Source organism: Anabrus simplex, chromosome 5 (assembly GCF_040414725.1).
Source record: "Anabrus simplex isolate iqAnaSimp1 chromosome 5, ASM4041472v1, whole genome shotgun sequence".
Classification (NCBI taxonomy): domain Eukaryota; kingdom Metazoa; phylum Arthropoda; class Insecta; order Orthoptera; family Tettigoniidae; genus Anabrus; species Anabrus simplex.
Window position 1 is genome coordinate 280,369,694 of NC_090269.1, and position 27,383 is coordinate 280,397,076.

Genomic DNA, 27,383 nt, shown 5'->3' on the forward strand with positions numbered 1-27,383 from the left:
AGTTTGAATGTATTGTAAAAATTATTGTAGTATCTTATTAGAAATTAGCGTGCTTATTCTATTACAGTGAAATATTTGTGTAGTAGAAGTATCTCTAGGAACCCTCTTACTAGAATTCTATTGTTCTAATTACGATAGGCTTAACTGCAGGTCAGAATTGTGTAATTCTTTGTGCATTCCTTTCGGTATTCAGTAATTAATGGCAGTTTGCATGCTGTTAGGACCGGGCGAGTTGGCCGTGCGGTCAGGAGCACGCAGCTGTGAGCTTGCATCCGGGAGATAGTGGGTTCGAGCCCCACTGTCGGCAGCCCTGAAGACGGTTTTCTGTTTTTTCCCATTTTCACACCAGGCAAATGTTGTGACTGTACCTAGTTAAGGCCACTGCCTCTTCCTTCCCATTCCTGGGCCTTTCCTGTCCCAGCGTCGCCATTAAGACCTATCTGTGTCGGTGCGACGTAAAGCAACTAGAAAAAAAAAGCATTTTGTTAGGGTGTTGTAGGATAAATATATAGTCTAAGTAGTAAGGTAGTGTAGTAGTATATTAATTACCTTATTGTCATGTGATTGTTGTGTACTAACCTAGACAATATTTCCTTGCTTTCATTTTTTTGTGTGCACAGAATATGTTTTTCATTTTTTCTTTACATTATTCCGTAAGGAATGGCTAAGAAGTGCAAGTGTAGGAACAGTGGGTGTGGCCAGGCATTAAGGAGTATGAGTGAGGAATTGGAGAGTGTGAGGGAGATAATTAGGATTCTCTCAGAGGACAGGAAGGAAAGTCGGCCTCCCTCAAACAGTGTACAGGATACAGTAGGTGTGAAAGACGGATGGGAAGGAAAGCAGGGACTTGTAGAAGATAGGTGATCTACTGTTTTAAGGGGAAGCACATTGCAGGCTAAGGGCTCTATTCAGCATCAGAATTCAGGACAGGTGTCTGTGAAAAATCTGTATGAATCACTGCATGTACAACTACAGAGGGAATATGAGTAACAGGGAACAGTTGCAGAGAAGTGTGGAAGTAGGGGAAAAGGAAAAGGTAGGAAAGGGAAATAAAGAGTAGAGGATAGGAAAAGACAGGTGGAACAGGGTCATGGGTGGGAGAAAAGGGAGAGGGAAGTAGCTTCTGCAGCCATCAGTAAAGATACGGCTGACCAGTCTGGGAGGAGATCAAATGAGGTAAGTAGGTTGAGGCTTTGGTCATGGGGGATTTCATTGTTAGATGTGGGGAAAGTGTGTGGAGGAAAGGGAACCAGGATAGTGTGTTATCCAGGAATTAGGTTAAGGCAGATGTTGAGGAAAGTAGAAGAGGAGGAGGAGGGAAAGGAGAAGGTGGTAGTGTTTCACGTTGGTGCCAACAACATAAGGCAAGCAGGTATAAGTACCAACATACTTGGGGATGTTTGGGATCTGGTTAATGCAGCACGAGTAAAGTTTAAGGAAGCGGAGATTATCATCAGTGGAATGCTGTGTAGAAGTGATACTGATTGGAAGGGGATTGGAAATTTTAGTGAGACTATGGAGTGGGTATGTGGCAAACTGGGAGTAAGATTTCTATATCGTAATGGGTTGGTAGGAGATAGGGATCTGCACTCGGATGGCTTTCACTTTAACCGTAGTGGTACTTATAAGTTAAGAAATTTGTTTAGAAAGGTTATAGGTAGGTTAATTCAGGGAAACGGGGTGGCCTAAGGAGCGATGATAAGGGTACAGGGATCTGGAAGTCAAATAGGGAAAAATGAATTTAAAAATGTTAATGTTGAACTGTAGAAGTATTGTAAAGAAAGGAATAGAAGTAATATGATTGGCCTTTGTACAGTACTTACCAGATATTGTAACAGGGGTTGAATCATGGCTGGGAAGTGGTATAATAGATGCAGAAATATTCTCACTGGCCTGGAGTGTGAACAGTAGAGATAGGATAGGAATGGTAGGAGGGGGTATTAATTCTGGTGAAAGAAGAATTTGTGAGCTACGAAAAAGTTAAAGATGACAAACATGAAATTCTAGGTGTAAGGTTTATTTCTAAAGATAATAAGGAACTTGATGTCTTCGGAGTGTACAGACCGGGAAAGGATAGCTCTGACACTGATTCGGAATGATTTGATGAGATAATCAGCTATGTAGGAAACGATATGGATAGGAACGTGACTGTAGCTGGTGGTCTCAATTTACCAAATATCAATTGGGAAGGTAATGTGAATGACAGGAAGCATGACCAACAAATGGCAAATAAGTTAATATGGGAAGGACAACCGATACAGAAAATGATGGAACCAACTAGAGGAAGAATATCCTGGACGTCGTGATGGTAAAACCAGATGAGCTCTATAGAGAAACCGAAATAATAGATGGTATTATTTACCATGAAAGCTTTTTTTTTTCGTAGTTTAAAAATAAATGTGAGAGAGGAAGGTCTTAAAAGTAGGACTGTTAGACAGTACCATATGGCTGATAAAACAGGAATGAGGTAGTTTTTAAACAGTAACTATGATCAGTGGAAAATGGAAAATCAAAATGTAAAACATAGTCTTTGATGGGTTTAAAGCAATTGTTGAGGAATGTGAAAACAGGTTTGTACCTTTAAAGGTAGTAAGGAATGGTAAAGACCCATTATATTATAACTGAGAAGTAAACAGACTAAGGAGGTGCAGGTTGGAAAGAAAAAGAAATGGCTGTGGATGTAAGGAGAAATTGAATGAACTTACTTGGAAATTGAATCTACCAAAGAAGTCAGCTAGGGATAACATGATGGCAGGCATAATTGGCATTCATACAAATTTTAGCAAGAAATGGAAGGGTATGTATAGGTAAATTAAGGCAGAAACAGGTTCCATGAATGACATTGCGGGAATCATTGTTGAACTAGGGGAGTGTGAATGCAAGGATCTTCAAAAGGCAGAAGTATTCAGTCAGCGGTCTGTAAAGATTGTTGGTTACAAGGATAATGTCCAGATACAGGAGGTGACTACTACTAAAGAAGTGTTAAAATGTATCTATGATAATTACAACATTTACAATAAGATTCAAAAGTTGAAAACTAGAAAAGCAGCTGGAATTGATAAGATTTTGGGAAAGGTACTTAAGACAATGGGTTGGGATATAATACCATATCTGAAGTACTTATTTGATTATTGTTTGTGTGATGGAGCTATACGAGATGAATGGAGAGTTACTATAGTAGCACCTGTGTATAAAGGATACACAAAGCTGAAGTTGAGGTTTGATAATTAAGGGGGGTGATTTTGAGTATTTTGAAATCAGAAATTTTGTGTTTTGATTAGTATATTTTGCATTTCGTAGCATCTGTATATATGATATAAAGTGTTTTATATCATTTGAAGAAGAATTTTAAGTTAATTCTGATACATGGGTAATTTCTTTTGATAATATTAATGTGAAATTAAAATCGCTTTTGCTCAGAGCTAATGATAAAATAAAAATGCATTCAGTGTGGTTAACTTGTGTAGTTACTTTTTTTTTAAATTGATATAAGCCAAAGCACAACGTAAAAAAGAACAAATTCATATTGATACAAAATCTGAATAATAAAAATAAAATATACAAAATCAACTGAAGTCATATTCATGCATCATTAAATTCATCTGAGAGAATTCATATAACGTACGTGAATATTTCTTCTATCATTTGTATTCTATCAGAATTAAATTACATTTACTCGAAACATATTTCACAATCTGCACTGCTGGTGGAACCTTATATATATTGCAGAACTATTTGACCAAACTCTGCATGACACTTCTAAGGGTGGTACAAACTCTTCAGTGTAAGTTTCCAGAAGAAAAATAAAAGATTTACAGTAAATAAAGTTTTATTTGAAAAAAGTTACAATGTTTGTTGTTTAAAGGGGCCCAACGGCTAGGTTATCGGTCCTTATTTGAAAAAAAAAAAGTAGGAGAAAATTTGAGAAAATTTCAAATTTTATTACATATTCAGAACACATTAAAAGGTTGTTTACTTGTCTTAAGGAAATGAAAATACAAAGGTAGTTGCATTTATGAGCATTTTGCATAAAGTTGCCTCTCTACACTGTTGATAATCATTGCCTCACTCCTTATGATATATGCTTCTTTCAAGATACCAATATTTGTTCACTTATCCTGACAGTGTAGGCCTACTCTTTCTTCTAAGATAGCACTGGTAGTATTTTTCCTGAGTCACTGAGTCATCACTGGATAATGGTGATGCTGAAGTCATCAGTTTTGCATTGTAAACATATTATATTCTAACTTGGTCTGGGGACTAAGATCATGGTTCTTGAAGACCCCTTTAAGAGGACGACCAAATATGGCTCTTGTGCATCTAAGCAATGTGGTGTCTGCCAAAGTAAGCGAAGTGTTCAGTAATCTGTGCATCTTGTTATTGATCATGTTGGAAGAAACTGCCTCATATGAGGTTGGTAAAGAATTTGTGTTTTTCAGTGGTGTACACTGAACCCCATCTACCCCAGCGCTGTTGGGGTTAATAACTTTGTATTAACATTTTTTAAATTATTCCTTTGAACACTTTTTATAATGTTTAAAAAAACTGCGAACATCTAAGCCAAGCCAAGTTCAGCTGTCTTGACAATACGCTCACACTACCGTAGTTCAGCTTCTCCAGCGAGCTGGGTTTCCTAGCCAGTGCGAAAGAGAGCTACCTGAGCGAAATTTAAATCGCTTGGATGACGCATGCACTTGAAGCTTCCTTATCCTGGGAGAGGGGCGGGGCTGTGGGCCCACCCCAACAGCAATTTACGGCGACAGGTGAGCTAGCTTAGGTAAGGCATGTTAGTTTTAATACTTGACACTCGAACTGTTCAGCACCACACGCTAGAGGCTACAAGAAAAATATCAACATGTTAACAGTGTAGCCACTTGCACATCGTCTTGCTAATAAAAATATAGCCAGTTTATGAAATCAATTGTAATACAGTAGAATATATTTTATTTTTGGATTTCGGAATGTATAAAGTTTTTTCGAGCAATTCATTGAAGGCACGTGTAGAATTTGTTTTCCAATAGCCACAGAAAAATATTTCGATTGCCCAGTATGAACACAGAGTTAAGCGCGAAGTAAAATAATTATGTATTTGGTTGTCTGCGATGGTAGTATATAGTGAATTTTTGTAGTGTTCCTTTTGGCTTAAAGGTGAAGGTTTTGCGTGTTCTGTGGCATTCTCCATTAATATAATGTGTGTTATACATCGTACAAATAATTTCCCTTGGTTGTAGTTTATGTGTACACTCGATAAGCGAGCGAAACTATAGAACTTTGGCAATGGTAAAATATCAGTTAAATTTTGCTGATTCAGTTTAGGTTAGGCTTTTTAAGGTAAAAAAAATAGTCCCAGTGTATTTTTGTGAAAACCATGACTGTACTATAACGAAAAGTCACCAGGTGAAACTGTAAGTACATTGTTTAAAATCTGCTATTTAGATTAAGTTATGATGGCGTCGTCACTGCTGTGAATATCAATTTGGAAATATGTAAGAGTGTGTGGTTGAAAATATTCTTGAAGATCTTTCCACAAAAAAATGCAGCCTTATAAAATGGTAATGTTGACTTTACAGAGTGTAGTGGGGGCTACGATTGCTTACATTTAAAAAACACTTTTGCAGCTGGGGTAACGAATGTGTTCACCGCATGCCACTGGTGGTTTGTTAATGTTAAGTTCTAAGCCAATACTAGTATATGCTTGGTTAAATGCATTCAAAAGTTTTCTGTGTGACTAGAACAACATTGTCATGTGTGTATTGGAGTTCGATGAGTGATGATGACACAGTCTACTGAAACTAAATAATCCACCACCATCAAATGTATACGCTGTTTCCACATCTGGAGTAATCATTAGAGAACAGATGTTAGGCAAAATGCTCGAACTTTATTATCACATCTATTACAAAAATAATTTGCTTAGAGCAAATATTATTTTTGCCTGTTTCTATGTATAGCACTTATAAATGCCTATAAACCTGATTTTTGATATTAACTTACAAATTGCACTGAAATTGTTGAAACTACGACATCCATGAATGTTTTTAAATATCTTATACTTTCATTCCATATCGTAGAAGTTTCGCCTCATATTGTCCAGTGACCTGAAACTTGTTTCTCAGAGGGTGTGTTTCTCCCTGATTTATGCTACCAATTGTTCGCTTTCAGGTCAGCAACTGAAAAGGCGCCAGCAATAGCCCATCCCTGCCTTAAACTATGTATAGTGCAAATGTGTCAATGCAGGTTTGCGGGTGATGTGAAGGGACAATTGTTAACATTTCCTAGTTCACCATACCAAAAGAACTGGCAGGATTAAAAAACAAACTGTACAATTATGTAAAGGAATTTGGTGGCTACTGATGGCTCTTTGCAAAGCATGTGAAGCATTGGTTAACTGAGCAAACGAGAATCTTGTTTTACACCATCTACAAGCTTTGAAACATATGAGGGGCGTTCAATATCTAATACAACACATTTTATTTCTCGGCCAATTTAGGTTTTAAAAAATTGGAATTTTGTTAGGGACATCTTTGAATATTCCCGCTTCGCCCTGTAGAGTTGTGTACACATTAATTTCCGATAGGTGGCAGCGCTATAGCTAGCCTTCAAAATGCTGTCTGTAACAGAGGTGTGTAGCAAACAGAGAGCAGTTATTGAGTTTCTTTTGGCGGAAAACCAGAGGATCACAGATATTCATAGGTGCTTGCAGAATGTCTACGGAGACCTGGCAGTGGACAAAAGCACGGTGAATCGTTGGGCGAGGCGTGTTTCATCATCACAACAAGATCGAGGAAACCTGTCTGATCTGGACTGTTCTTCCACCCTTCAGCCCGGATCTCACGCTATCTGACTTCCATCTGTTTGGCCCAATGAAGGATGCACTCCATAGGAAGCATTACTTGGATGGTGGGGAAGTTATCGATGCAGCATGACATTGGTTCCGACATGGACCTGTACCTGAAGGCATATAGGCCTCCCACATTACGGTGCCATAAGGCCTTAGCATTGAACGGAGATTATGTTGAAAAATAGCGTATTTTATTAGCAAAACGATTGGGGAATAACACTGTGTATTTGAATCTTCAATAAAATAAACGTGCTTTTACAAAAAGAAAGTGTTGCATTATATATTGAACTTCCTTCATACATTGGTTCTGGGTTGAACATCAAAAGCAACTCTCATATCATCTTTTGCAATCTCTGAATGCCAGTCACAATTTTCGTTAGATCACTACAAAGCTTTTATTGTTGCTGGCATTCCTGTAAAGAAAATAGAAAATCCAACCTTCAAAAATGTGTACCGATGTATGCACTCATGAGGAAGTTTCCAGTAAAATCACCTTGTTTAAGAAGTGCGTCCTGGAGTCGGGACTGCCAGTCGCCCTCGAGATCGGCACAGCAAGGAATATTCTCTTCTTCGGCTTCAATATCATACATCAATCCAGCTGTCATTGCAAAAGTCTGAAGTTCATCATATTCATTTCGAATCTCTACCGCTGCTTGTTCTTCAACTGTAGAATTAGCAATGCCACATTTAGCAAAGCATTTCCTGATTGTGGTTTTGCTGACTGCATTCCAGGCTGCTTTTGTCCATGAAACTGCATCACCAATATTGATGTTCTTCATCAAATAAAAAGCTGAGTCCGCTTCATCCATGTGTGCCATTAATGACCGTAAAACCCTCTTACGATAGTCTAATTTGATTGCTTGAATGATTCCTTGATCCTATGGCTGAAGATGAGAAATGGTATTGGGTGGAAGGAACAAGAGTTTTACATTCTAAAGCCGTATTTCTGGATGGCACATAGCAATATTTAGCAATAAGATCGCGTTACGGTTTCTGGCCTTCATCTTGAAATCCAAAGCTAGGAGCCAATATTGCTGACGTCATCCACGCCTTTTTATTCACATGCCATTCGACACCAAGACAATTTAAGTCCATGTTTTTAAAGCACCTGGGTCTCAAGGATTTACCGATTGTTAGATATGTTTGTGGGTTACTGTAGTCACGTCCTAGTTCGTGAACCATGGGCAACGGCTGAGTGGCCTAGTAAGTGGTCCTGAGAGTCGGGATACCAGCTGCTATGGAATGGTAGTGGGCATCTCGGACATATTCTGAGACATGGCCCTCCTTGTGCTCAGGCGGCTAGGACTATACAATTCACCGGTGGTCCATAACCTGTTAGAGGAGAGATCCTCACTTGGACTATGTGCAAGTAGGGTAGCATCCTGCTTCATGAATTTACCGAGCTCAGAACATTTTAAGCAAGCCTCGGACCTATGGGAGTAATGGAGTCCCACTCCCATTTGACAGGCGAGAGACTCCTTGGAAACAACTTGGCGAACGAAATGGAATTCGATGGGGAGCTATCAATATTAATGGGGCTTATGGGAGAAAGAAGGTAGAACTGGCTGAGTCAGCAAAGAGGATGCATCTGAATGTGCTGGGAGTAAGTAATATTCAGGTAAGGGGAGATAATGAGGAAGAGATAGGAGATTATAAAGTGTACTTGACGGGTGTTAGAAAGGGAAGGGCAGAGTGTGGGGTAGGGCTCTTTATCAAGAATACCATTGCACGCAACATAGTTTCTGTTAGGCACGTAAATGAGCGAATGATGTGGGTAGATTTGTCAATTGGAGGAATTAGGACAAGAATTGTGTCCGTGTATTCACCATGTGAGGGTGCAGATGAGGATGAAGTTGACAAGTTTTATGAAGCATTGAGTGACATCGTTGTCAGGGTCAACAAGAAGGATAGAATAGTTCTAATGGGCGATTTCAATGCAAAAGTTGGGAATAGAACTGAAGGATACGAAAGGGTGATTGGTAAATGTAAGATATGGAAGCTAATGGGAATGGGAAGCGTTTGCTGGACTTCTGTGCTAGTATGGGTGTAGCTGTTACGAATACATTCTTCAAGTATAAGGCTATTCACTGCTACACATGGGAGGCTAGGGGTACCGGATCCATAATAGACTATCTTGGGGTCGATGACCTTCGATGTTAGGCCCCTTAAAACAAGCATCATCATCATCATCATAGACTATATCGTAACAGACTTTGAATTCAGGAAATTTGTTAGGAATGTACGAGTTTTTCGCGGATTTTTCGATGATACAGACCACTATCTGATCTGTAGTGAACTAAGTATCTCTAGGCCTAGGGTAGAGAAAGTGAAATCTGTCTGCAAACGAATAAGGGTATAAAATCTCCAGGACGAGGAAATTAGACAGAAGTACATGGATATGATTAGTGAGAAGTTTCGAACAGTAGACAGTAAGCAGGTTCAGGATATAGAAAGTGAATGGGTGGCATACAGGGATGCTGTAGTAGAAACAGCAAGGGAATGCCTAGGAACAACTGTGTGTAAAGATGGGAAAAGGTGAACATCTTTCTGGAATGATGAAGTGAGGGCAGCCTGTAAACGTAAACAGAAGGCTTCTCAGAAATGGCTCCAAACAAGGGCCGAGGCAGACAGGGATTTGTACATAGGTGAAAGAAACAGAGCGAAACAAATAGTTGTTGAATCCAAAAAGAAGTCTTGGGAAGATTTTGGTAATAACCATGAAAGGCTAGGTCAAGGAGCAGGGAAACCTTTCTGGACAGTAATAAAGAATCTTAGGAAGGGAGGGAAAAAGGAAATGAACAGTGTTTTGAGTAATTCAGGTGAACTCATAATAGATCCCAGGGAATCACTGGAGAGGTGGAGGGAATATTTTGAACATCTTCTCAATGTAAAAGGAAATCATCCTGGTGGTGTTGCAGACAGCCAAGCTCATGGGAAGGAGGAAAATGATGATGGTGAAATTATGCTTGAGGAAGTGGAAAGGATGGTAAATAAAATCCATTGTCGTAAGGCAAGAGGAATAGATGAAATTAGACCTGTAATGGTGAAATATAGTGGGAAGGCAGGGATGAAATGGCTTCATAGAGTAGTAAAATTAGCGTGGAGTGTTGGTAAGGTACCTTCATATTGGACAAAAGCAGTAATTGCACCTATCTATAAGCAAGGGAACAGGAAGGATTGCAACAACTATCGAGTTATTGATTTGTATACCAGGCAAAGTATTCACTGGCATCTTGGAAGGGAGGGTGCGATCAGTCGTTGAGAGGAAGTTGGATGAAAACCAGTGTGGTTTCAGACCACACAGAGGCTGTCAGGATCAGATTTTCAGTATGCGCCAGGTAATTGAGAAATGCTAGGAGAGGAATAGGCAGTTGTGTTTATGTTTCGTAGATCTAGAGAAAGCATATGACAGGGCACTGAGGGAAAAGATGTTCACTATACTGGGGGACTGTGGAATTAAAGGTAGATTATTAAAATCAATGAAAGGCATTTATGTTGACAATTGTGCTTCAGTGAGAATTGATGGTAGAAGTTCTTCGTTCAGGGTACTTACAGGGGTTAGACAAGGCTGTAATCTTTTACCTTTGCTGTTCGTAGTTTACATGGATCATTTGCTGAAAGGTATAAAATGGCAGGGAGGGATTCACTTAGGTGGAAATATAGTAAGCAGTTTGGCCTATGGTGACGACTTGGTCTTAATAGCAGACTGTGCTGAAAGCCTGCAGTCTAATATATTGGAATTTGAAAATAGGTGCAATGAGTATGATATGAAAATTAGCCTCTCAAAAACTAAATTGATTTCAGTAGGTAAGAAATTCAACAGAATTGAATGTCAGATTGGTGATACAAAGCTAGAACAGGTCAATAATTTCAAGTATTTAGGTTGTGTGTTCTCACAGGATGGTAATATAGTAAGTGAGATTGAATCAAGGTGTAGTAAAGCTATTGCAGTGAGCTCGCAGTTGCGATCAACAGTATTCTGTAAGAAGGAAGTCAGCTCCCAGACGAAACTATCTTTACATCGGTCTGTTTTCAGACCAACTTTGCTTTACGGGAGCGAAAGCTGGGTGGACTCAGGATATCTTATTCATAAGTTAGAAGTAACAGACATGAAAGTAGCAAGAATGATTGCTGGTACAAACAGGTGGGAACAATGACAGGAGGGTACTCAGAATGAGGAGATAAAGGCTAATTTAGGAATGAACTCGATTGATGAAGCTGTACGCTAAACCGGCTTTGGTGGTGGGGTCATGTGAGGCGAATGGAGGAGGATATGTTACTTAGGGGAATAATGGACTCTGCTATGGAGGGTAAGAGAAGTGGAGGGAGACCAAGATGACGGTGTTTAGACTCGGTTTCTAACGAATTAAAAATAAGAGGTAAGAACTAAATGAGGCCACAACATTAGTTGCAAATCGAGGATTGTGTCAACGTTTAGTAAATTCTCAGAGGCTTGCAGACTGAATGCTGAAAGGCATAACAGTCTATAATGATTATGTATGTATATGTAGATGATTTTCTTTTTCACCGAGTGCGTTGTGGTGGTGATTTTTTTATTTTGATATTTTCCCACCTTTGCAACTTTCATTTGGCAAAGTTAGTGACTTCTTGGGGATTACCCTAAAGAACAGACCAGTTTCATCAACATTCAAAATGTCTTTCAGTTCGTAACTATTCAAAATGTCTGGTGACCTATCTTTCCAATCCGCTACTTCGGTCGCAGACACATCACCACCTTCTCCACAGACTGTTTTGAAACTAACGTTATGACGTTTTCTAAAACAATCTAACCAACCATTGCTAGCTATAAAATTCTCAACTTTCAGATTATCTGCGATCTCTCAAGCTTTTCTTGTAACATTGGTCCACTCACACACAGTTTCTTCACTTGAGCACACTTGAATCACTCATATACTGCAACGTTCACTTCTGAAAAAACCGGACTCTCGCTTTCTTTTCACTCCTCGATTCCTGTTTTCCTCCCACTCCTTTAAAATTTCAGTTCTGTTCTTCACAATAGTGTTTGAGTTTTCCCGCAGTTGAATGAGGCCAAATTAACACTTGTCCTATGTAAGATAAAATTGTCCTTATAGGGAGGTGTTCGCTGAATAAGGGTGTCAATTAGGGCAGGTTCGACTGTACTTTATAGTCACACCTCACAAGTCAATAATAATAATAATAATAATAATAGAGCTCGATATTTTCATTATTTACCTGTGGGTTAGAGAATTATTTCCAAGTTATACTAGTCAATTACACTCGCATCAATATCTCCCAAATAACTTGAAACAATTTCAACAGTCTGTCACACTCGTGGACTTTGCGTTGGTCGTAGATTATATCTTCTCTCTTCCTAGACGTCGCAGGATGTGCTCTCTTCCTCTTGACCAGCATGTGCCATGTCGGGGGTCGGGGTTGCCTTGCTGCCAGTCTCTTCCTCGATGATAGTCGATGTGTTCTCCTCACGATGACCGTATGGTGCTGTGTCATTAGTAGCCTCTCCTGCAGGCTTATTCTGTATGCACAGGGGTTGGGCGACTCGCCGCAATTCTGATGCGTGGACCTTGACATGAGGGTTGGTCTTTAGTAAGTAGACACCCTGTCCCAGCTGCTTATCGACGTCGATGGGACCAACCCACTTAGGTGCGAGACCTGCGTGAAACCCTCCAATTTTATTAGTGACTGGGTGGTTACGTCGCAGTACTCGTTGGCCTGGTTGGAAGGTCTGGGTCACTTCGAAATCTTGAGCCTTGGCCTGGTAAGGGACTTCTTCTCAGCCAAAGAGTGCTTTTCCTTGATATCCTGCTGCTGCTTATGCTGCCACTCCGCTAGGGAAACAGCTGCATCATCTTGACCAGAAGTGGGTGGTGGACGAATTTCCCAATCCCCGGTGCCGTATATTTGCCAACCAAGGAACAGCTTCCCTGGGGAATAGCCAGTGACACGGTTGATGCGGCGTCGCAGGGCAAAGAGTGATTGCGGTATCTGACGGTCCGAGAGTCGATGTTCCTTGTCTATTAAGTGGACCCGTAGCATCATTTTTAACTCCTGGGTCAATCGTTCCATTGGATTGGCCCTTGGGTTGTAGATAGGGGTGGTCCAGTGCTCCACACCCCATTCGGTCATAATTTGCTGACACTTTCTTGACGTGAACTTACTCCCGTTATCTGACAGAATGCACCGTGGATAACCATAGTGGCTGAATACCTCATCCTGGAGAAGACTGGTGATTTGTCCCGTTGTGGCTTCTGGTATCAGAAAGGCTTCAATCCATCTTCTGAAGAGGTCGGTGATTACAAGGAGTCCTGTTTTACCCCTTGGTGTTCTAGAGTAAGGACCCATTAAGTCCAGGGCTATGACCTCCCAAGGGCGTTGCGTCCGTCTTCCTCGCTGACTGGAATGTGCCTTCCTATTACTTGCCTTGCTGCAGGCGCAGATGTAGCACCCCTTCACATCGTCCAGGATGTCTTTCTGCATGTTGACCCAGAAGAATCTTCGTCAAATAGACTGATATGTCTCTTCACCTCCTGGATGTCCGGCTTCAGTGCTGTCGTGCAACTTCTCGAGGATATCCGTCGTGTGCTGTCTAGGGATCACCACTACTGCAGGCATGTTGGAGAGGTGAGATCTGTGCATCAGGAGTCCTCCGTCAACCCGGAAGTTCTTGTAACATGTCTTGAATTCCCTCAGGATGAGTGGACTATCGGTGTTCTGTCTCTTAATCCACTGCGTCATAGTTCTACTGGGCTTGTCTTGTTCTTGCCATTGTTTGGTTACTCCCAGATCAAGTTTGTTCTTGATAGTCATAAGAACAGGTTCATTCGGTTTGCTCTGGTGTTTTTGTGGGAACTCCCTCTCGACAATGGTGCTCTTAACTTCAGATTCCATTGCGGGGTGCCTAGATAAACTGTCTGCTCCTATGTTTGTCGGTCCTGGATCCGGACACACATTAAAATAAAATTTTGCGATTAACAGAGCCCATTGCATCAGTTTAGATTTTGAGCCAGAGACAGAGTTCAACCATTTGAGAGCTGCGTTATTGGTGTACAGCTGAAGCTTCCTTCACTCCAAGTAGCCTCTGAATTTGCCCGTGACCCACACCACGGCTAAAGCTTTCTTCTCGGCAGTGCAGTAGCACTGCTCGGTGGGAGATAGCTTTCTGCTAGCATATTCAATGATGTCCTTTCCGGTGTCACTCCTCTCCTGGAACAACAATGTTCCTAAGCCGGAGTCACAGGCATCCGTCTGCAGGCACATCTTCCATTGAGAGTCGGGATGGGCTAGACCATGTGCGTTGCATATAGCAGCCTTAATGCCTTGGAATGCTGCCTCTTCCTTGTTGGTCTATCGGAACGGGTGGTTGTTATGGAGTAGATCGGTGACTGGTATTGCCTCCGGTTGCCTTCAGATGTTAGGACGTGGCCAAGATATTTTACGTGGGACTGAGCGAATTGACACTTCTCTAGTTGGCAAGTCAGTCCATGAATCTTCAGTCGTTCCAGCAATTTCTTCAGATGCACAAGGTGTTCTTGAAAATTCTTGCTGTGGATTAAGATGTCGTCGAGGTACACTTGGTAGAAATCTCCAACATACCCTGACAATACCTTATCCATCAGTCACATGAAGGTTGCAGGAGCATTCTTCAGTCCAAACGGCATTACTGTAAACTGGTACAATCCTCTTGGTGTCATGAAGGCGGTCAGTCGTCTAGAACTTTCCTCTACCTCCACTTGCCAGTATCCAGAGTTGAGATCCAGTGTGCTGAAAATCCTAGACCCGCTTATTTGTTTCAAGGAGTCTTCCAGGTCGGACATGGGGTAGGCGTCACTAACAGTCTTCTCGTTCAACTTATGGAAGTCCACACACAGTTGATACTCCCCATTCTTCTTCTTCTTCTTCTTCTTCTTCTTCTTCTTCTTCGGTAGGACGATAGGCGAAGCCCAACAGGATGTAGAGGGTCCGATGAGACCTTGCCCTTCCATCCCCTGAATCATCTGAATGACAAAGTTGCGCTTAGGCGTAGATATCAAGGATAATTTAATAAAAAACCACCTATTCAATACTTTCCACATTTAATGTGGTTATTATCTACATGATTTTATGTAGACTTACTTAGGTCAGGTACATGTTTCACCCATTATTTTGGGCATCTTCAGCCTGTAAACAACCTTTAGGTCAAGGTTTGGGACCTTTTTAACCAATATAAACATACCAATATATACACTATATACAATATATACATTATATACAATATATACAAACATTAATGAACTCTTAAGATGGGTAACATAAGTTGATACAGTTAAGTTTTTTGGTCCTAATCTATCTAATACGAAAATTGTCCAAAACTAAAATGGATCTTCTTTTTGGTAAAGAGGATTACATATCGGGGTTTATGTGACCCCTATATCATATTAAGTTCTTGACGTACCGTGTCTGGTGACAGGATGTGTCGTCAACAATAAGTGGAGATTTGAACTGATTGTTGCTTGTAGGTTGGTCAAGATTGAATAATATAAATTAAAATTAAATGTGTTTTTACTTGGCAGTTCTATTCTGGTTAACTTAAAATGTTCAAAAATAAAAACAAAATGAAACGGATCTTCTTTTTTATCATAAGTCTTGAGAAAGGGTGATATTAAAATTGGGGCTTATTTGACCCATGATTTTCATTTTCATGTTCTTGACGTAACTAATATTTAAATGTGTTGTCATGCACAAGTGGAGATTTAAAAAACCGATTGTTGTAGGTAGACTGGTCAAGAACGTTGTGAATGAAACTGTTAGCGTCTTGATTTTGGGTCTCGTGTAATGTCAAGGAATTGACAAGAGTACAATATTAAGCTGTTTCATAGTTTTAGGCTGCTGCTTAATTGAGAAGGAACATCCTAGACACTTGATACAGTCTTGTGTGAATATTGTTCCCGTTGATGTGTTGCTTGGTCTTTGGGAGGGATCTTAAGAATATATGTTCAATTAATACCAGATGAACCTGTCTGTTCCGGCAGTGCCTGTCTTATCAACATTTCTACTCCTGACCTAAATAAGTCTATATAAAATCATGTAGATAATAACCACATTAAACGTGGAAAGTATTGAATAGGTGGTTTTTTATTAAATTATCCTTGATATCTACGCCTAACGTCATCTTCAATACGGAACAATAATGAGAGTTGTTACATGAAAAGTTGCGCTTATCCGGGTTGATTGGATATGGGCATTGCTTGATGGGTGAGGAAGTCCTGCATTCAGTAGTGTGAGTTACAGTGGTAGTCCGTCCTATTTTATTGATGATGACTTCCGGAAAGTCCTTTAAGGCGCATCTCAGCTCCTCTTCTTAATTTGGTTGAAGACGCATTAACTGGATATCTTCCAGGTCTACGTTGACTTCCACATCATTGCAAAATCCAGAGATTTCGATCATTCCAGGTGACCCTCTGACACCTGTCTTTCCCCAAAAAGACTTCATGAGCTGCATAGTCTTGGATCACCGTGTATTCTACCAAAAAGTCATGACGCCGGGCTGAGTGGCTCAGATGGTTGAGGCACTGGCCTTCTGGCCCCAACATGGCAAGTTCGATCCTGGCTCAATCAGAAATACGTCAGCCTCATGTTGATAGATTTACTGGCACATAAAAGAACTCCTGCGGGACAATTCCGGCACCTCGGCATCTCCGAAAACCGAAAAAGTAGCTAATGGGACGTAAAGCAAATAACATTATTATTATTTATTAAAAGTCATGGCCTAATATGACCAGGCGAGTTGGCCGTGCAGTTACTAGCGCGCAGCTGTGAGCTTGCATCCGGGAGATAGTGGCTTCGAACCCCACTATCGGCAGCCCTGGTTTTCCGTGGTTTCCCATTTTCACATCAGGCAATTGCTGGGGCTGTTCCTTAATTAAGGCTACGGCCACTTCCTTCCCATTCCTAGGCCTTTCCTATCCCATTGTCGCCGTAAGACCTATCTGTGTTGGTGCGACGTAAACCAAATAGCAAAAAAAAGACCTAATATGATGTCAGGTATTAGGTTTTGAATCACTGCAACATTAATTACAATAGGCAGGTCCATGAATTTAGCGGTTGGGTTAGTCTGTCCTTGGATGGAATAGGTTACGCTGTCCGTTGCACACACTACCCTTCCGAGATGGTGAGACTTCATAGGTGGTAGTAATCTGGCAACAGTCCCATTTACAAATGAATGGCTTGCTTAGCTGTCGAGTATGGCTGAAAAATTCTCTTTGCCTCTCCTCAAGATGATAGCTGGGCGATTTTGGTCTGTTCTGCTCATAATCTGACCAATCCCTCTCCTAGTTGATCAGGGTTGCTTGTCTGTCGGGTCTTGAGGCACATTTCTGTTCCCAGTCCCATCTCCCCTTAATGCAGAATGGGCCGGATCTAGTTTTCCGACGTCAAAGTTGGGCATTTGTTCTTCAGGCGTCTTGTTCTTCTACAGTGGTAGCATTTCTTAACCGAGCTGGTCTCTTCTGTGGCTTTACTCTTGTGTTCTTCTTCCAACTGGGCGATGATTCTACGCAGATCATCAAAGGATCTCCTTTGTGATACCTTCACTAGGGGTATAATCTTATCGTGGAGTAGCTCCACGATGTCTGCTAAGATCTTGTTCTTGCTTCCTTCAGTGTGCAGCTGCTTGAGGAGCTGGTACTTCTCGAGGACGAACGTGCTAGCTCTCATGCCGGTGGGTTGTGCATCAGTCAGTAGCTTCATTTTCACAGAGCTCTTCACCCCTTCGGAATTAAACCTAGCAAGGAATTATCTCTTGAAATCAGTCCGGTTTAAGTTTAAGCCCTTCAAGTTATTCAACCAAGTAGGGGCTTGGCCCTTTAACCGTGGTGTGATTAGTTGAATGTCATTTTTTTTTTTTTTTTTTTTTTTTTTTGTCATTCGCTGTACGTCGCACCGACACAGATAGGTCTTATGGCGACGATGGGACAGGGAAGGGCTAGGAGTGGGAAGGAAGTGGCCATGGCCTTAATTAAGGTACAGCCCCAGCATTTGCCTGGTGTGAAAATGGGAAACCACGGAAAACCATCTTCAGGGCTGCCGACAGTGGGGTTCGAACCTACTATCTCCCGAATACTGGATACTGGCCGCACTTAGATTAGTTGAATGAAGATGTCCTCCGGTAGATTAGTCCTTCCTAGTAGACTGACCGATCCTTCGATGAAGCTGGTTGGGTTCTCTTCCAGTCGTCCGTGGAATTCCGGAAGGCTCTCTGTAATCGCCTTCGGATGTAGGTATCCTGTATTGTCAGTTAGGTGTGAGCGGGTTGAAGGCATGCCGATAGGTCCTGTTCGATTTAATCTATCTTCTACCACATGGAGGATGGTCTCTCTCATACTCTGTACACCTCCCTTAATGGTCGAACTCTGTTTTTTAACCTTCCTTTAATGGCAGGTGTACGGCTCCCAAAATTTAACTCAACGGCAGAAGTACGGCTTTCAAAATTTCCCTCGATGGTAGAAATTGTTCCCTCAACCTGCTTTTTTTATGCCGGAAACCTGGATTTCCACCTCCTCCTTGAGGTTTGAGATGCCCCCTTCCAGCTGGCTTACCCTACTATTGATCTGCTCAACTTGTCCCAGTTTTGACCTGATGTCCGATATCTGCTGTGTTAACTGATTGGTGACTTCTCTAATTTGGGGTGAAATTTTATCATCTTCGGTTGAAATTTTTGATTCCAGGCACTGTTCTACTTTGTAAACCTGTGTGTACACTTGTGACATTTGTCCGGTTAAAACTGAATTAGCTTGAGAAATTTTGTCTGAAAGTTTGTCATTTACTTTCGAAATTTGGTCTGTTAAGTTGGAATTTGCTCATTAAGTTGGAACACATTGTAGTCATATTTATCTCCTCTTCCATTGACGAGTCGGTGTTTCGTCCACCTCCATTAAAAAACTTTTCGGGATCTTCGCCGTTTTTGATGGGACCTTCTCGTAATCATGTCTTCTATGATTTCTTCTTGCTGTTTGTTGGAAGATTTATCTTTGCGAGTTCGTCTTTAAGTTGTTATACAGACGGATCTTCCAGTATCACTTGAATTTTGTTCTGATGCCCACTTAACACTCGTATACACTGCTGAATATTATTCTCACGTCTCCAATAGCCTATTTACAATGAATGGAATTTTCTGCAACTCTCTAGTTCCAAAGATACGTTGTTCTGGACTATTACCGTGTGTTGCACAACATTGCATTAGATTTATACATCATACATACAGGTAATAATAAATTATATACTATTAATTATGTGTTCTTACATTAAATAAACTCATATTAATATACATACAGCAGATGTTTCATGACATAACCTCACAAATAATACTATCACGATTTATACCAAATAAAGTCTGTACATAACTACGTAAATAATAATAATTGTTATGGGGATTCTGTGGTTTGCAGAGGTGAAAGAAGGTGCAGGCATGAATGGGTGGATATAGAAAAGTCAGAAGATTAATTTAAAACTTAAGATTTTGAGCTATATTTCTTTCTCTTCTCTTTTTTCTATTTAAACTTTACACTTTGCTAAGCAAAGAACAAATCAGGGTACAAAACAGCTCGTAACAATGTTAGAAAAAAAAGAATAATCAATTGATAATCACTTAACAACCTGAGCTTGAAGCTCCCTAATTACAAATTTCACATGAGCGCTACTGCTCCTTTCTATCAGTAGTCAAGGAGACGGATCCCCCAAATTTTTACATCAGTGGAAGAGCTGCTTTGCTCTACAATTTTACACTTTTCAGGCCCATCAGAGGCACAACCTACATTTAACAAAATTAAACAGTATCACTGTCTTAACTGCACAACAGTCTTATTTGCCTTAAAATGAAATGAGTAAGGTTAACTGTAACAGAGGTAACAATTAGGCGTACCCATTCTACCTGGTCTTCGTTACAAACAAAAAGTTAGAGTTACTGGCCGAAAATCAAAATGGTAAGGAGGCGAACTCTGACTCTCCTTGAAATTTACATGAAATACATAAAACCCTATTTGGGCTCCCGGCCCGACGTTACAGAGGCTAAGCCTATACTACAGAGGTGACTAGATGGAAAGAAAGTTTACAAAATTAAGAGATAAAGCTGAATGTTACAAAATTATAGTCACTGCAATATCAGGTTGAGAGGGAATACAAGAGGGTTCCTCACTCTTTATTCCCTAGGTTCAAGTAAGTTCTTTAGACTTGTTTGAAATTTACATTAAGAAATAAGTCACATTGCAAAAGAAATTTGAAACCTTGCTCTTGACCTAGCTTTCAAAAACTATTACGTTATTAAGCAGAATCTGCCATTACCTTGAGCTGCTGGACCTCCCGAAGATGGACGAGGGAGCCCTTTCCCCCTGCCTCCGTTACGTACACACTCTAGACAGGGGCGATCATAAAGATAACATGGCCCAAAATGTGCCAGCTTTTCTAGTGGAGAGGAAGGTTCCAGATTTCTCTGGGTTGAAACCCTGACACACCCCCAATTTTCATGGGACAGTCAAATAAATATCAAAAACAGTGATTGGTTACTTAAATAGATGTACAGATTTTCTAATTGGCTAAAAAAAATTAAGTTGGCGTGAAGGGATAGAACTGTTGATACCTTTTGAACACAAAAAACAAACTATAAACAATTCACTTTAGGAAACCTTGACGTACAAAATTACTTTAAAATTAATAGTTCATCTTCACCCCAGAGGGTGCAACATAAGTTGATAGTAGCGATATCTGTTGAGAAATGTTCAAACTATTTCCAAAATTAGTTGTAGATTTCCTGATCTAGATGGCCTTTTACAAGGCGCTAGTTTTAAATACACGGGGCGGGTGTACCTCCTGTACAATAATAATAATAATAATAATAATAATAATCATCATCATCATTGAGCTCGTTATTTCAGTTATTTACCCATAGGTTAGAGAATTGTTTCCAAGGTATACCAGTCCATTTCACTTGCATCAATTTTAACCCATTGAGGTAGACATTGTTGGCACAATGAATATGCCCTGGGGCAGGAATTATTTTAAAGAAAATTTCTGTGTACAACTTACTGTGAAAAAAAATTATAATTAGGGAACTTTCAGTCACCTAGAAATTCTGATACAACATCAATAACATAGGATTATTCCCTAGCCTCCGTAACACACTAGCATTCACTCCACGAACTGCAGAACATAGATACGTTTTATTTTGCTATCAGCTGCATGCATATCCAGTCCGTTGGCACATGTACGTCACATTTATCTTCTCTTTGATCCTCCTCCTGTTCATTTACGGCACTATTCAGTTTGTCATCATTAGAACTAGAACTGCTACTACTCGCTTCACTTCTAATTTCATCGAAAGAATTATGATTATCACTTTCAATCAAAGATTCTTTTTCTTTCAGCCGCCAATGAGCTGCCATGTTCGTTTACTTGTGTCAAAGTCGAAGACTAACCACTTGAAAATATCAAAAGACACCAAACTATCGTCGATTATAGATATATGTATCCAAAAATATGAAAAGAGCTGTTTCTCACACGTATACGGTGTCACAACTATTTTTATCTATTGCGGAATCAGTTAGATTGCATCTTAATGCGTGAACACTGAACAGTTCTGTGGTTCTGCCTCATGTACATAGTAGCAGAGCACGGAACGATTAAAAGGAAAACCCAGTCATAGTTTCACCCAAAAGAAATGAAACTACTGATGACACTAAAAGCCAGGTTTTGTCACGTGAAGAACGACTGTTCATGTTCCTTTCATCAAATTTACATAAATCTTTTTTTGCCCTTTTCTCTCAAGTTTTATGGCTGTCTTTGAGAATCCAAACGTAGATCTTCAGTTAAATATGACGCACATCATTTTATTGAGGCCAGTTTTGAAGGAATTTTTAAAGAATATGATGGCAAGGTTTTTGAAACCACACATTATTAAAAGCTCCTTTCTCCTTGATGTGAATTATCATACTCCAGCAAATCAAAAGGATGATTGTGATCTGATGATATAAAACTCTGCATATTTTTTTTTTTTTGTGAACACTTTGAAGTATTCTTTAAGTCTGTTAGAAAGTGTTTCTCTTCATCATGTGACTAGATGGTACACAAATTTCTACTCAAAGATAAAGTTTTAATCAATGCAGAAGTTGTAAATATTTCTGCTATAAGTAAGGCTTCATTTTCTAGCCTTAGATTTTTCATTTACAGATTTACGAATACTCTCGCTCGTAAACAGAACATTTAGATAAAGAAACTGATACTATGCACTCCCATTTCTGTAACTTTCAGCTCAAAGAAACAGACCTGGAAAAAGGGAGAACTGCTGTTCATTGGGCATTAGTAGGTTAGACACTCTCTGGTGACTCTTGCTGTTTTATTAATTCCACATAGCAATGCAGAGCGTGAAAGGATTTTTAGGAGAGTCACAAGACAAAAACACATTCAGATCCTTGCTGTCAGAACGAACTTTGGAGAAACTTTTGATCTTAAAATCAGTTACCCATTGAACTGCAATTTTTCTTGAAAATAAATGTACATTGATTGCGATTTAATCTAGCTTAAAAGAGAACACTTTTGCTGCAGCAAGTTAACACAATGAATCACAGTTCACATTCTAACAATAGTTCAACACAGTGTGGTAGATCTTAAAACACTCGTCTACATGCAGTGCCATTTTAAACTCATCACATTCATAAGGGGATTCACCCCTGTTCTTTCCCTTAGGATTTTTTCCTCTGCGGTCATAGCAGACCTTGCACCTTCTGGATGGAGATGCTTTGCTTGCTGTTGCTGTTATTTTGATAAGGAAGTGAGTGCAGTGTTTTCCTTGTAACCTCACTGGTGTACTTCCAGCACTGGGCTGGCCTGTGGTTGGATAATCAGGCAGAACAATACCCTCCAAAATTTGCTCTGTAACATTAACCCTGAAACTGAAAAAGCTGGGCATCCTTTTTCCAAGATTCAGAATGTGATGAATGACACTAGCATTTTGCATTGCCATGTCGAGCACATAGAAGTATATTTTCTTATACCCTTTGGCATATTGTCTCATTAGTGGGTATGATGCAAGGCATTGGTTATGTGAATCAACACCACTCATTCCAGAATTGTAGTCCACAACCATGTTTGGTTTCAGAACAAGTTTGCCTCTTCTGTTCCTAGTTTCCACAAAATATGGACTTTGATGCACTGATAGAAAATGTACATTTTGTGGCAAGGATGCCATTTGCTGAGGCAAAAATCAGTTCTCCTTTCTTGAGGTTTGTTGCTGCAAAATGGGGTGGCATGAATTTCCGGTTTGGACGAGCAGTTCCAATGGCATTGGTATTTTTTATTATCAGGTCCCTGAAAAGAGTAGGTGAACTATACCAATTGTCCATATAAATAGTCCTGCATGATCTTAGCAATTTGTCACACAATTCAGGAACAATTGCCTCACTACACAGTAATCTTCTGGCATCACCTGTTCCATCTACGTACTGAGGTTCTTTACCAACATATATACAAAACTTTCAGCAATAGCTAGTGTCAGAGCAGCAGACTTTATAGAATTTTATACCGAAACGTGCTCTATTTGAAGGGCTGAATTGAACGAATGTCAAACACCCCCTGCACTTCATCAGACTTTCATCAATACTTATTCTTTTTCCAGGCACATACACCTTCTGAAACTTGTCCAACAGTAGCTGCAAAACAGGTCTAACTTTCTGGAGCTTATCACACTGGTTTTCTGGAGAATCTGGGGCAAAATACAAGTATCGAGATATGATACTGAAACGGCTATGAGACATGGTTTCTGAAAATATTGGCATTTCTCTAACCCTTCTCTTTGTCCAGTATTCTTGAACAGAAAACTTTTTAGTCTGAGACATCTATATACATAACGCAAAATGAGCCTTCATTTCAACTTTTGTCACAGGAAACCAGTTCTCCTCATTAACAGGGTGTCCACCCGTATGGAAAACCTGGGAAACAGGGAAATGTCAGGGAATTCGATAATTAACGGGAAAACCTGGAAATGTCAGGGAATTCAGGAAAAAATCTGGAAATTCATTCTTCTGCCAGATAAAATTGACATACCGTATTTATCCGTGTAATACAAACACATTTTTCAGTTTTTATAACATTAATCTAGGGCGTGTCTTTTATGCCAGGAATAAATTTTAATGAAAAGTTAAAGTGTGATCTCGAATGTGAAGTAATCAATAATATCAATAGCTATATGATTGGTCGATCGAATTTTCAATGTTTTGATCTGCTTACTATTGAATATTCTTAGTTGGTGGGGAATGGTGAGCTCGATGAATTAGACCTATATTGCATTCTCACTTTTTTCCAGTAATGTTTCCAGACTCTGAAACAGCTTCGAAAGTTCAACTGCACAGAACAAAAGTTGCATATACAATCACTCATGGTTTGGCTCTCTATTTCCATAAACAAGTTCTTGAGATGGGTAGTAAGTGCACACATTTCACCGTTGGGTTTGATGAGTCACTGAATAAAGTTTCTCAGATAGGCCAAATGGATCTTGTAGTTCATTGTTTCAATCCTGATACTAATGAAGTATGCACTTCTTATTTTGATTCCATATTTCTTGGTCACTCTACCTCCTCAGATTTGTTAAGTGGTTTTTTGCAAGCACAGCAAGGACTCTATCTAAAAAAATTACAAATTTCATTGGATGGTCCAAATGTTAATAAAAAGTTCCTTCAGGATTTTGGTAATTTATTAGATGATCTAGATGCTCCTATTTTGATGAACATTGGATCTTGTGGCTTGAATGATACTTGCATCCTACCTAATGTCGAAAAATATGTGGAAGGAACAAACAGAGACAAGAAAATCCCAAGCTGTAACAGCTTCAAATCAGTATCAACTTCACTTAAAGATAAGGTTCTTAAGGCCAAGTTGACATTTTTATTATCATTTGTTGGAGATTTGGAACCATTCCTAAAAGTTTCAGACAGATCTCCCATTTGCATCACTCCTTTATGAATCTTTCATTGATGATAAATATCATGACAAGGTTTGTTAAGTCCGAGTCACTGCAGACTTCAGAAGATCTCCTAAAACGTATTTAGACAGTAAAGAAAATCTTCTGCCTGCATGTAAAATTGACATAGGTTATGCTGCTAAAGCAGCACTTCGTGGCAATCCTGGATTAAATGATAGAGATATATTAGTGTTTTGCACAGATTGTCTAAGAGGAATGGTAGCTTTGTGCAAATAGTTACTGGAAAGGTCACCGCTGGCACATCGTCGTCATCATCTGCAGTTTCCAGCTGTTGGCCGCATCTGCTCACCGCTAGCATATAAACTGACTAAATTAATTTCTTGTTTCGATCCAAGTGTAGCCAAGTAGCCTCTAAGCAGCAGACTACTAAGGATAGCTTTAAATGCCTTTGTTGAAAACAAATGTATCTCGGGTAATGAAGCCATTCATGTACAAAGGGAGTTCACGTCTGTTTGTGAGAATGATACTTTGAAAGAAGTGAATTCTTTGTATTCTAAAGACGAGAGGTTAGATCACTTTTGGCTTCGCACTGTTCTTCCAATAGTAAATCTAAAACAGAAAAGTTGGCTTCAATTCTCAAAATGATACTAATACTGTTTCATGGAAATGCTTCACTTGAATGTGGTTTTCCTGTTAATAAAGAAATTATAGTATAGAACATGCTACAAGTATCCCTTGTAGCACAAAGAATAATATATGATTCTGTCCCAAACCCTGGTGAAATTGAAAAGGTCTCCATTGATAAGAACATGCTCCATGCTGCAAGGAGTGCTCATGCTTTGTACGTTCAAAATCTAAAGGAGAAACGTGAAATATTAGAAGTAGAAGATTCTTTGCAAAAAATAAGAGAAAGGTTGCTTTGTTGCTGAAAGAATTAGAAGAAAAGAAGTGGAGGGTGATGGCAGAAGCTCGAGTCGTTGGTGGCTACAAAGAAGTTTCTTCGCTGAAGCAGTAATGGTAATACATTAAAAAAAACTTAAGGTGAATTTAATCAGACTAAATTAAACTTCCAAGTTTTAATATGCTCATTAATTGCTCATTTTTTTTTGGATGTTAAGTTTTAAAAATGTATTTTAATATTACTGGCACTTCCTTTATAATTGTTTTTTGTCATGTGTCAGGGAAAAAAACTGGTTTTTATGTCTGGAAAACAGGGAAATGTCAGGGAATTTTAAAATCTGGATTTGGTGGACACCCTGATTAAGTTTTCCTTTGTTTAGGGTTACTTTCAATATCGCGAAGACATTTTGCTGCATTAGCGTTAGTTTCATTCTTTACAAGTTCCCAGAATTCGTCAGTCAAAAAATCACCTAGCAATTCAGCCTTCCCTGGATTCTCGCCTAATCTTCTTACTACCACAGAGTTCAGTTCTCCATCTATAATACACCGCAGATTATTTGGTACATTGTCTGTTTGTGTCCACTTCCAGTTTTCTAGGTTATGCACACGCCCACCTATGTCTCGGTCTTCATTTTCTTCAATAATGTCATCTAATTCTTCAGAACTACTAATGCTAACGTCACTCGAAGGTAATTCAGTATCACTTTCGTCGGAAAAAAACCATCACTGACATCGCTTTCCTCCAAAAAAGGTAATATTTAAGCTTCAACCGACTCGGCCATGACGTTAACTTTACCTTCAGCAAAGCTTTACACGGCAATTTACTCGATCATAATTAGTATTTTTGGCGGCGAAATACGTAGCTGAAGGGCAATATAGCTGAAATACGATTACCAACATCTCGTAGACATGCTGGGATTGAAATGAAATATCAATATGTATCAGTGCAAACCTCAACAAAGCAATAAAGAGAGTGGACGGAAATTTCCGTCATTGCATTTATGGGAACCCGCGGACAGTGACGGAAACATCCGTCATTGCAAGGCAATGGGTTAAGCAAGGCAAGTGCTCTGAGCAAAAATTTACTTCAGACTTTCTGAAGACGTCCAAGTTGGCTACTGGTGTGTTGCATAAAAATTATAAACAGAAAAGTTTTCTACCTATTCAATACATAATTATATTTACAATGCATGTATTTACATTACATTGTTTAAATATGGCTGATAATGACCCCGAATAGGGTTGAAACTAGTCCCATATAATGTAAATACATGCACTGTAAATATAATTATGTATAAATAGATGGAAAACTTTTCTGTTTATAATTTTTATGTAATCTCAGTTCAATTCGGGCCAACAACATGAAATTCATAACCCTTGATACTGGTGTATTGAACAACAGTCATATGGTGTTCAGCTACCGCACAATTATTTTAGTATCTCATGCCTGCAAAATTTTAACACATATTATTTACAGAAGAATGGAAAGCCAAGTTGAAACTGAGTTGGATGAAGATAAATTTGGCTTGAGAAGAAACGTAGGAACACGTGAAGCAATCCTGTCATTACGTCTGATCTTAATGGACCGACTTAGAAAGACAAGCCTACATACATGGCTTTCGTAAATCTAGAAAGGCATTCAATAATGATGATTGGACATAGCGATTTGAGGTTCTCAGGGTGATCGAGATCAGGTACTGA

The 27,383-nt window shown here is 39.6% G+C and overlaps 1 protein-coding gene across 4 annotated transcripts in view; it reads left to right on the top strand.

Annotated features, from left to right (window-relative positions):
* MCPH1 (Microcephalin) overlaps window positions 1–27,383 on the top strand; it is a 130,794-nt gene that overhangs the window by 14,621 nt on the left and 88,790 nt on the right. Inside the window, exon 1 of one of the 4 annotated variants that reach the window (XM_067147409.2) lies at window positions 4,196–4,227. The exons of 2 other annotated variants lie outside the window; for them this stretch is intronic. The gene's annotated coding sequence lies outside the window, so the exon portion shown is untranslated. Of the gene's footprint in view, window positions 1–4,195; window positions 4,228–4,644; window positions 4,778–27,383 lie in introns of those variants that run through there. One more of the 4 variants, XM_067147410.2, reaches the window with a different exon arrangement.